The sequence below is a fragment of the Ursus maritimus genome, unplaced genomic scaffold (genome assembly GCF_017311325.1).
Source record: "Ursus maritimus isolate PB19 unplaced genomic scaffold, ASM1731132v1 scaffold_15, whole genome shotgun sequence".
In the NCBI taxonomy this organism is placed as follows: domain Eukaryota; kingdom Metazoa; phylum Chordata; class Mammalia; order Carnivora; family Ursidae; genus Ursus; species Ursus maritimus.
The window spans coordinates 27020756-27033108 of record NW_024423897.1 but is presented as its reverse complement, the minus strand read 5'-3'; the positions used below and the strand labels follow the sequence as shown (position 1 = coordinate 27033108).

The 12353-nt window shown below is 34.3% G+C and overlaps 1 non-coding gene across 1 annotated transcript; it reads right to left on the bottom strand.

The window, feature by feature from the left end:
• Positions 1-5290: 5290 nt before the first annotated feature.
• LOC121102796 lies at positions 5291-5398 on the bottom strand. Its single transcript, XR_005834919.1, has one exon. It is a non-coding gene; the product is annotated as a U6 spliceosomal RNA (small nuclear RNA).
• Positions 5399-12353: the final 6955 nt, after the last annotated feature.

Genomic DNA, 12353 nt, shown 5'->3' with positions numbered 1-12353 from the left:
GTTAGGATCCTCTGATTTTATTCAGCATTTTGAGTTAATTAAATTATATCATGAATATATATATTTTTTCTGAAATCCAAATATTATTTTAAAATAAATAAGAATAAGGCTAAATACATAATAAAACAAATAAAAAGGATTTACTGATGAATGGAAATGATAAATCAATAAATACTTGAAAATATTTTTTCTTTCAACATGCCAAATCTGAATAAAATGATCTCTACCAAAAGTAGTTGACCTCTTTTCAGTAGACTCATTTAAAAAATTGTTTATTCTATGTTAGGGAAGAGAGGAAGACACAGGTTTAGAATAGGAAAAGGGCTTTGGGAAAAGTCCATTTGCTAAAAAATCCTCCTTTCAATACTCTAATCATATTGATAACATCCTCGGTTTAATTATAGGTAACCTAGAAAGAATAAACCAATCCACAGTCTCTATGTGAATGAAAATCTTATTTATTTACTCATTTGTTTAGCAGAGAACCTAACCTGCCTTGGGGACGGACAGTGTGGAAAGGGAATTAGAAGAGTGGAGGGGAAGGATCATTTAAGGCAAAGAGTTATACTTCCAGTGGGAGCAGAAACGAATGGTGTACCCCATTTGGATACCTCAGAGTGACATGCAAAGGCAAGTTTCAGGGTTTGAGAGAGGTTGTTACAGCCATATTTAATCCAGAGACTTCGTGAACAGGTGGATGAGATGATTTTGCTTGGGATCCAAAGGAATCGGAAGTGACGTGCTGGAAGCCTTCTCAGGGAAATAATATATTTTTCATGAAGTGATCTGATAAGGCTTGATTAAAGATTCTGATTAATTTGTAACCAAGAGCCAAATAAATAAATTAATTAAAATATTACTAAATAAATAAAAACAAATATATTACTTCTGTTGCTTTGAATTCCTGATTTTACCAAATCAGGATCTGTATTGTCTAGAATACACCATTCAAGGGTGTTACCTAGAGAAATCTACCCTGATTTTCTAACACTAGCACCCCGAAATTATTTATCCTCTTCAAGATGGCACAGTATTTGATTTAAAAATCCACCGTGTTATGTAGCTTTACAAGGACTCCCAAAGTGCATAGATAGGAACTCAGACTTTATTTAAGATTAAAGCCATCTATTGAGAGTAATAGTCCAAAATGAATAAACCTCATCAACTCATTCATAAATACCAAGTGATTACATGCTGTATACCAGTACTATAGGTTTTGTGGGAAGTGTTATAAAACATCTAAGGTACGTTCTCTAAAGGCACTCACCGTCTAGTTTAGACAAAAGGACATGCAATCCCAGTAACATATATACACATTAGGTTCTAAAATATCTTAACACGTGGACTCCAGCTAAACCATGTGCTAGTGAAGCATGTGGAACTTCGGTCAGAGAGAAACAGGTTAATGTTGTTTTAGTTCTATTCACCAAGCCACACTACACATTCATCAGTGACAACCATCTGACAGCATGTTCCAAACCTCAGTACACACAAAACAACTCCGATTCCCGCTGGCTGGTGGGAATGCTTCACGTAGCTTTGCTTTGCCTTTAAAGGAGTTTCTTTCTTTCTTTCTTTTCTTTCTTTCTTTCTTTCTTTCTTTCTTTCTTTCTTTCTTTCTTTCTTTCTTTTTCTCTTTCTTTTTTCTGTTAAAAAAATGTGTGGATTCCAGGGGTAAAGTTAAAAACGGAAAGGTCAGAGCGGGATTGGAATTTAGGGTCATTTAAAACAGTCCAAGAGAATCTTGATCTTCAGAAAGCCGGGGGCGGGGAGGAGAGGCAAGACTTTTGAAATAACATCCTGAAAAGTAGATCTATACACAGCACGATTATTGTCTAATATTCCAAAATAGATTTGACAAAGCAAAGTATTTTGGCTCGCAAAGACATACTGCTTATCAACTGAGAAATGTGAGCTGTTAATGAGTTTGAACCCAGTCAAAGTTTGAGATGAGTAAGAAAGGTAATACTTCCTGAAGGAGTTTTTAGTTCTTTTAACTTGTTTATAATGTCTATCCTTGTTACTTGAAATTCTCGTTTTTTCTTTTCCTTTTTCCTTTTTCCTTCCTTCCTTCCTTCCTTCCTTCCTTCCTTCCTTCCTTTTTTCTTTCCTTCTTTCTTTCCTTCTTTCTTTCTTGCTGTAAGATCCTATCTCTGCACTCTGAATCTGGTAAATAGTTCCTGAAGTACTAGTTAAAATACCCTTGATCCTACTCTGAGACAGCCCTGAAGACCTAAATGAATGGTGTTTGGTGATCTCAGCTCAGTCCCCAGTAAATGTCCACATCACAAAACCACATCACTTAATTTTAGGTGATTGATTATATCTGCTTAGCTTAAACTCAGGCTTCAGTCAGCCAGAGGGCTTTATTACCCTCCATTCCTGCGAGGGTGGTCCAGCCAGGTCAAAGTCGAGGTCAATAATAGGGCAAGAAGGTACTGGCTTTGCCAGTAAGCAGACTACTCTCAACCAGAACAAAGAACTTCACTCCTCAGAGATGCCGTTTGTGCAAACAGATACAGTCACCACTAATACTAAAAGGCTACAGTGAACTCAAGTAGCATATTTGACCAAATAAAAATCTTTTCATTATCCAGAGTTTGTTTATAACTTAAGCTAGGAAATAAAATATTTAAAATGATAAATTTATTAGATACTTTAACAACAGTAAGATTACATGAATCAATTCATCAACTAAAATATCTATTTAAATATGAAAATTGAAAATACGATTTTAAAAGTAACTTCTAATAGAAAAATATTTAATTGTAAATAATAGACTCAAATTTAACTTTGTACACTAACTTGTATACTGTGAAACATTATAAATAGTTTAATAGTTTGTTCCCAAAAGGAATATTGTATTTATATTTAAAATGTAAAACCAAAATATCTATACATTTTTATGTTAAAAATCACATTTTAAAGTAGAATTAAATATTACTCATGGTAGGAGATTTCAGATTGTACAGCTTCAGCAAAATAAGATAACCCATTAGCACCTAATGTATATAATTATTTTATATGATTGTAATGGAAAATTGTGACAAGAGAAATATTGATTTTAATGGTAATATTAAAAACCAGACACTAAAATATGTCATACAAAAATTATCCAAAAAAGTTAATTTGGCCCTTAAGTACTATTAATTTGCAAATTTCACATGAATTAGCCCATTAAATTATGAAGAGAAAGTGCTTTAGTATATTTCTGAACTAGAAGCCATATTTTAAATAAAGCTAATTAAGTTGAATTGGATAAAAATGAGGATAATAATAAGTCAGTAGAGAAACATACATTATAAAGCTTTAGTGGGTAACCAAATAGACCTTCCTATGAACACCACCACTGTTTCTTATTGAATGTGGCCTTGGAGAAGTGATTTAATCTCTGAATGAACATTCCCCATGAGGTGGTAAGTTGGGACAGAGGCTTTATGGGGAATAATTTCTACCATACAATTTTGTTGTCAAGAATCAAATTATTTAATATAGATAAAAACATATGACTTATATTCAATAAATATTTGTGGGGATATTTTTTCCATGTAAAGAACTCATAAAGAGGGCTTTAAAGAAAAATAGCTATAAAGACTGTAAGTCAAAACTCAGTGATTGTTTTTTAAGTTTTATAATCCCATTTGTTCTGCAGTGGTCTATTTTGTAGGTAACCTCTGAGTAAATATAATCTTAAATCCATGTCATTTGTAAATTAGAAAATTAGTTATAATAACTTAAAGTGGGCAGCAGGCAATAGAAATTCTCTCTTGTTGCCATGATATGAGGTAGGGCGGCCCTGACTGTCCGTTCAGTTTGTTTTAACATCTTAACATTCAATGCAGGGGCTCCTGGGTGGCTCAGTCGGTTAAGTGTCTGACTTTGGCTTAGGTCCTAATCTCAGGGTCCTGGGATGGAGTCCCACATGGAGCTCCCCATTCAATGGGGAGTCTGCTTCTTTCTCTGCCCCTCCCCCCACTCATGTGCTCGTGCGCGCACTCTCTCTCTCCCTCTCTCTCTAATAAATAAAATCTTGAAAAAAATATCAGTGCAGACTACCACAAATACAGTTCAGTGGTGGCAGCCAATACATATCACTGTGACAGCCAAAATAGATCAACCATGTCCTGATTCTTTTAAAAGACCTACAAGGAAGCACATATTTTAAAAATTATATTTGTTAAAAAAAAATGTTACTTCCTATAAGAGGCTTTCCAAACTCCATTTGACATATAACTTTATTAGATATAACAAACAAGCAAAAAGCTTCTTTTACTTTTTGTCTAGTTTTGTATTTTTAGAAACAGAAGTAACACACAGTAGTAATAAATCACAGAGGGGCAGAAAATAAGAAATGAGAGTCCTATAACCAATGGTCCTATTTTCCTGGGGTAAACATTGTAAAATATTTATTTACCATTTATCCCTTTAGAGCTTTAGGTACATACAAAAACATATATCCTTACATATTTTAATTAAAATTAGGAGCTTATATGTGTGTGTGTAGGTGTGTATACGCACATATAGGTATGTAGGTATATATAACAGACTTTACCAGGTTCTGGGCAGTTAAGTATAGACTAATAGCCAGGGCTAAAATCAGGTTTCTGCCTTGAGATTTTGGTTAAGTTACTCAATCCGAGTCTCAGTTTACACAATATTAAAGTAGATTGATAATGATAATTGTCCTCGGATAGTTGCAAACTTTCTAACTTATTATATGTGCTCAGTAATGTTAGCTATTATTACTATTTCATCTAGGTATATATAATTTCAATCATTTTTAAGCTGCATAGTATTGAGGATATGCCATGTTTATTTAACCAATTTCCTATTGATAGACTTTTATATTATCTTTAATTTTTTGTTATAAATAAAGTATACTAAATGAACTTATAATTCTTTGTGTACTGCAGTAAAAGTGTCTGTAAAATGATTTCCTAGAAGTAGAATTGCTAGATTAAGCAATGTACGCATTGACAATTTTGGTTGATATTCTCAATTCATCCTTTCAAAAGACACTGTGTCAGAACACCATGAACTATGTAAAATACCTATTTTATCACACTATTTACAACACTAGCTATTATCAATAATATTAATCTTCACAAGTTTGATTAAACTGTGTGAGATAGCTAGTTCAATATTTATTTTATTATTAGTTATATCAGATATCTGTTCATGAACTTAAAAGGTATTTGCCTTATTTTTTCTGTAATCCATTCAAATCCTTTGCACTCACCTCCCAAGATTTTCATCTTTGTATTTTTTTTAACTTTCTAAAAAAATTACAGAACACTTCACAAATTTGACAAATCTGTGTGTCATCTTTTACACGGGGGCCATGCTAAACATCTCTGTATCATTCTAATTTTAGTATATGTGCTGCTGAAGTGAGCACTTCATCTTTGTATTCTTATTCATTTGTTAAAGCTCTTTACATGTTAAGAGTATTAACCATTGTTTGTATCAGAAAATATGAGCAATTTTGGCAATAATCTCAGTCATTACTTTCCCCTAATAATTTTTAATCAATAAATTTGAGGCCCTTAATTTTAAAATGGTCCATATATGCTTATTTGCATATAATTAAAAACATATGGTTGCTCGTCCAAATTTTTTTTTAAAGAAATAATTCACCATTTACTTGGTCTCTTTTAGAAAAAACAAAACTGTCATGATCACTTTTGTAAAGATGAAAACTCTCCTGTATATCATGGAGGATCTAAGGATCTGCAATACTCTAATTTACATTGTTGTCACTTTTATTTAGGTTTACTTAAATTTCTTTATCTGGGTTCCATAAAAGGGATGCTTTATCTTATATTTTAATCACTTGATTTCTCTCTGCTTTAAGAAAATTTTCATACTGTAGTCAGCATAATCTTTTATTTTATATTTTGTAATATTTAAATTCAGTTTAATTAACACATAGTATATTATTAGTTTCAGAGGTAGAATTTAGTGATTCATCCGTTGCATATGACACCCAGTGCTCATTCCATCATGTGCCCTCCTTAATACCCATCACCCAGTGACCCCATCCCTCCCCACATCTCCTCCAGCAACCCTCAGTTTGTTTCCTAGAGTTGCCAGAGTGATCTTTTAAAGTCACAATATGATTTTGCTTAATTCTTTTAAGAGCTCTTATTTGCAAATGTTTAGGAGGGCTTTTAGCAGGGCTGCTGTAAAAAGTGTTGTATAAGGAGGGCCAGCATTGCACATCTTCATCACCGGGGACCTTATTAGAAATGCATATTCTCGGGCCCTGTCCCAGACCCACTGAATCAGGACTGATGCTCAGGTGAGAAGCAGGAAATAGGATCTTGGAGGAGTGGGAAGCCCTGTCTTTCTTTCTGTTTTCTTCCAGTCTTGCTCTCTTATTGATCACTGTATTCCACATTGGGTTCTTCGTTCAGCTACACATTCCCTTCACCAGCCTTCCCTTCTGCTTAGAATATTTCCTCCCTTCTTTTGTTCTACTGAATCTTACTGATTATGTCAACCACAACTTAAATGCTACTTCGCCGAGGAAGTGTTCCTGTACCATCAAACCATGCTCTTCCTTTTTTATGTTTTAATATTTCCTTGTGCTTTTTGTTAGTACATGTTTTCGGGAATCTTAAATCCTCCAATCCCCACCCCTTCACTATTTCTTAATCATAAGCAGCTGTGTCCTTTCTGGTTCACCCTTGAATCCTCAGCTCGTATCATAGTGCTTGATACATACTGAGACTGAGAGAAATGTTACTTGGAAGAATGAATAAATACCCAAATGAAAATAATCCTCCCCAAAGTGCTTCCTCACTAATTTGAGGATCAAATCTGACCTCAACGATCCCTTTATGGATGAAAACGCCTCTGGTTTCCTCCTCTTCTTCAGGATGTCATGTGCTTCTTCTTCTGTGCCCTTTTGCATTCTTTCTTCTGATGTTTCCTTTGTATTATATTTTAACCAGTTGTCAAATCCCCTTGCTTTTCTGCTTCTCCTTGAGGTTAGGGATGGTATCTCTCTCTCTCTCCCCCCACCCCCCCTCCTTGCTTTATCCAGGCCTTTCTCTTTTATTTTCACTTTGGTGACTGGAGCATAGCAGACCCTCAATGACAGCTTTGTGAATTAAATTAAATGTTAAGACGGATTTTGCCACAAGTTTGCTTTGAAACCCGGGGCTAGATGGTTAATTTCTGTACATTTCAGTTTGCTCGCTTACAAAAGGAAAGCAACCTAAGGGAACTTTTTGAAAGATGATCTGTATTTCTATTGTGGTGGTGGTTACCTAATGATACAAGATGAACAAAACTCATCAAACTGTGCATTTAACACGGGTGGATTTCATTTATGTAAATTACAACGCAGTGAACTTAGAAGAAAACTGAAGGCACAAAACTAAATCATGACATAGTGGTCCAATAGATACTTTTGAGTTGAACGTAGAATGAGTTTTGTTTTTTAAACTTATTTTAAGTGAATCTGAATACCTCTAAGCCCAGCCCTCATTTCCATCTTCCACAGACCCATCTCTATGATGACTTTACATGAGGGTTGATTCTCTCATTTTTATTCATCTCCCCAAATAGAAGCCCTTTCCCCAGTCTCTTTGGAACTAAATTTCTATGGTTTTCCCCATAAACATTAGATCACAATCAAGGGTCATTGCTGAATAAGATACCCACTTGAGGATGATGTAAATCCTTAATTATCCAATTAAGTGACTTCCCTAAGGGCATATATCACCCAAGGATTTGCTTGTGTTTAGTCACTGTGGTTCAAGTGAACCTTGGAATAAATTTATTTTAAAATTTAGATATATCTTCACATTACTTTTCTACCTTATAGGAAGATCACCAAGAGTTTCTTCCTGTGATGATTAAAGCATAGTATCTTATCAGAACAAGAGTATCTTATGGAGTAATATATAAAAATATAAAAATACATTACTCTATAATATATAGTATAATGTATACTGTATAATATAACATGTATAATAAAATATAAAATAGTATGTATTATACATATATAATACACAAACACACACAAACCTATAGCATCTTAACACAATTTAATATTTATTTTCCATTCATATTAATCTTTCACCATTAATATAAGGAGCTGTTTCACGTCTAATCTGCTATTAGAAAAGTGTCATTATGGGGCGCCTGGGTGGCACAGCGGTTAAGCGTCTGCGTTCGGCTCAGGGCGTGATCCCGGTGTTCTGGGATGCAGCCCCACATCAGGCTCCTCCGCTGTGAGCCTGCTTCTTCCTCTCCCACTCCCCCTGCTTGTGTTCCCTCTCTCGCTGGCTGTCTCTATCTCTGTCGAATAAATAAATAAAATCTTAAAAAAAAAAAAAAGAAAAGTGCCATTATTTAGAACCTTAGAGACACCTGCCTGGCTCTGCTGGTGGGTTACTTTAAATTTTATTATGCCAGGAAATTGTTTTTCCTTCCGATGTGTTTGCCCTCTTATCACTCATCCCATCTCACACTTCCAAATCCATCCTGACCCTAATAGGCTAAGATGCTCAATCATCCTAGAAGCTGACACGTACAACACGGAGCAATAAGGAAAAGAGGAAACAAAGTCTAACTTCTGCACAGCCACCTGTGACACACGTGAGAAATGGGACCCTCACATTTTAAATTGCAAAAGAGGAACTTTGTTGTCATCTTATAAAAGGATATTTCTACCCTTATTTTGTATTTTTTAAAAAGCACTCACATATAATCTGGGACTACATGGCTGAAAATATATGGCGTAATTACACTTTTTTTTTAAATTATAATACAAATAATTGACTAATTAGTCCTGTTTTCCTTCACAGAAGACCCAAACTATAATTTTTGTGGTTCATAATATAAAAGATTCATTTCACATTTTCTTTTCTTTCTCTCTGTCTCTCTCTCTTTTTTTTTTTTTTTTTTTTGAAGATCTTATTTAGTAATTTTAGAGAGTGAGAGAAAGTGAGCAGGGGGAGGAGTAGAGGGAGAGGGATAAACAGACTCCACACCCAGCATTGAGCTCCATGTGAGGCTCGAGCCTATGACCCTGAGATCATGACCTGAGCCGAAATCAAGAGTCAGAGGCTTAACCAACTGAGTGAGTGAGTGACTGACTGAACCAAGAAACATGAGAGAAGTTGAGTTGAGACCAGAGAGGAGGAAAGTGTGGGAAGAGGGAAAGAATGGTAGAAATCCATAAGAACTGCAGCACTGAGAAAATAGGTAGAGAAAGAGGAGTTTAGATAAAATTAGAAAGAAAATTCCAGAAAGTAAGAGAAGCTGAAAGGGCTCAGTTTTTTGTTTTGTTTTGGTGATGGTGGTGGCAGGTTTGGTTAACTGCCGACGTCTCTCTGCCTTGCACTAATTTATAGTAAACTCTGTGTTTTGGGGGACATATCTAAGATAGGCCCAACCCTGAATTTGTTGTGTCAGTTAAAACCTTCTCTGTCTCGACGAGTGAAAGAGACGCCTGGGCCATACCTTATAAAAGCTCTAAGTGGGAACGTCATGAAACCCACAAATGGAGTCGTTTGCTGGTGAAAAGCAGATCCGTGTAATGCTGCTATTTACATCGAAACACTGTTACAAGTCTTTTTCTACTGTAATGAGAGCTCTTAATTATTGGGTCCTAAAAGAATGTCTAGAACTATACTAAATATATTTCAGTTTTTAATTAAGTTAATTTGCAGTACAGCTATTATGATTTCCATTTTAACGATATGGAAACTGAGGTTCAATGACACAGACAGCTGCTGAAGTCAGGTGTCTAGAAGGTAACAGAGTCAAAATTCAAACTGAGGTCTGACTGAACAGTCTGTGCTCATTTCACGTATTAAATTCTTTCTGACCAAGCCATCTCGAAAAGCCAAGATGTTTACCAAGATACTCAGGTTACAAGAGTTTGCTATTTCGTGTTGACATGACATCACAAAGCTAGATAGAGTTGGTGACCCATAGTTAATAGATTGTGTGACTATAAAACTGTTCTGTAACTTTAGCAGAGAATAAGTTTCCATGCAAATCTGTCATCTAAGTTATTTTACTAAGTTACTAAAACTCAATATGAGGATAAGAGTAATGCTTGTCAATTTCCAGCCTGGCAGAGGGTGGGGACTGAATCCTAGGTTTAAGCACAACCAGAACACAGCTACTTTTTTGTTTATTTGTTTACTGTGTGCTAATACCATTGTTTCACATAAAAAGAAAGCTCAATTAGTTAGAAAATGTTAAAAGCCAAAAGCTTTCAAATAACTCATACATTAACTTTTGTTTTAACATAAAATACACATCTATTTTTTTTCAGTTGACCAGTACTATCATCTTTTGAATCTTAAATAAGAGATGATCTCTGATCTTTGAGTCTAGAAAACCTTTCCTATTGCTAAGGAATTATAGATCTCACCCTGAGGAAACAAGACTAAACTGAAAATTATTTTTACTACCTTGATGTGAATTCCAGTTTATATTGGTTATCTTGCTGAATCAACTTACAAAGCTATTAATCAAAATATGAGATGTTATTACAGAAAAAAAATACAAGACAGTTGCTTCAGCCCTCGAGGTACTGAAGATAATTTTGAGTGGTGTTAACTGTGCAATCTCTGATTTGAAATAAATACCCAACAAGCATGTAAGACTCATATTACAGGGGTTCATTTTTGCCCGTGTCTTTAAGAATAGATTCCATCCATAAATGAGAAGTGTCTATGGAGTGCCAGCGTCTTCCTTAGATCTATTAACATCACTTTTTAGTTGAGTTTCTTCAAAATTATTCTAACTATAAGTAATATAGCAGAATTTATAAACTGCATTTTTAAATTTCAACATCAATATAAAATTTGGGTAAAATTATATGTTTAGCAATTTTTCTTCTGTTATTATTAGTATTTCATTTAAAGGTTTGATTTTGATTCTAGTTTTCCTGTAAAGACAACTAACCCAGGGTTTTAGCAGTGGGGCTTAATTTAATAAATGTTAGGTCTCTATGTTGGAGGACACAAATTCTTTCTTTGCTGTGTTTGGTTTGCAATGATTGATTTCAATAATTTGTTGTAGTACCCATGAAATATATCTCAATATGTGTTAGGCTTCCTAAATAAATGTCTTTAAAATAATGGTTTTAAATAATATGGCTTCAAATTCATTATCATAGTTATTTACCTGTATAATATCTACATAAAATAACCTATGTAGGAAGGACAATGATATTTTAATCAGGTAATTAATACTAGCACATTCTAATGATGGAGCTGGGAGGAGGGACTGATCTCAACCATGATGGTCAGGAAAGGCCTCCCTAAAAGGTAACACATGAGTGACATCTGGGAGAAGTGAGAGAGCAAATCATAGATTGGAAGGAAGTTCTAATACAGTGAGCTATTTCAACAATTTTAAACTTGGTAGTTACACTAAAAGTTGCAAAAAGTTAAAATGCGTGCCTTTCTTTCTTTACAGGGACCCATATACTCACATGAAAAAATTCCTTTTTATTTTTATAAATCTTTTCACCCATGTGCTTTCTATATAAATTATATTTTAGAAGTAATAACCTCTATACAAAAGTGTTTACTAAATATTAACTTAGTACAATTCCATTTCTAAAACACAAAATAAAAGTGATTGAAATATTTATTTTCAAATAGTTTGATGGGAAAAAATGCTCATACTGATTTTCACTTTTATTTACTCTCCTTAAAATATTTTAAAATAGAGAGGGCATGAATGAATATAATACACTTAACATATATGAGGAAAATATGGGGAAAAAAGGATCTTTTCCAAGCCATGAGCCGAGAGGCTATGTAATCATTCAGACCTGGAACAGCATGTAAACATTTGTACATTTGTTCAACCTCAGAAATCTAGGCTTGTATGTCTAATGATTTAAGACTTCTTTTTAACCTCTGCCTCTTAATAGCATCTGAAAGTCCTCTGTAAACTAAGAATCTACTATAAAAAAAGGATTACATTGGGCTTTCAAACAACAAATGAAAGAAAGAGGTGAGGAAGATCAAATTGTCTGTTCTTCATTCTAAACTTTCATCTTTATTTGAAAACTTTTTTCTTCTCTTTGGCAGTTCTGAAAATCTGGCAAGTCTGGCCAATACTTCTTTGAATAAAAACAAAAATGGAGACTTGCAAGATTTTATATTCTTGGAAAAGGCTCTTTGCATTCTCAAAGAAACTCTTCATTTCTAAGAATTGAAACAATTGGTGTAAAGAGGAACAAAGAAGGTCAAAACTATTATATTGCTCCTTGTTTGCGTTGCTTAGTTTTGGCTTTTTCTCTTTTCTAAAGACACAATTAGACAGAGCGACAGTCTGGCAAGTAGAGAACATGTGTTCATATTTCCCTT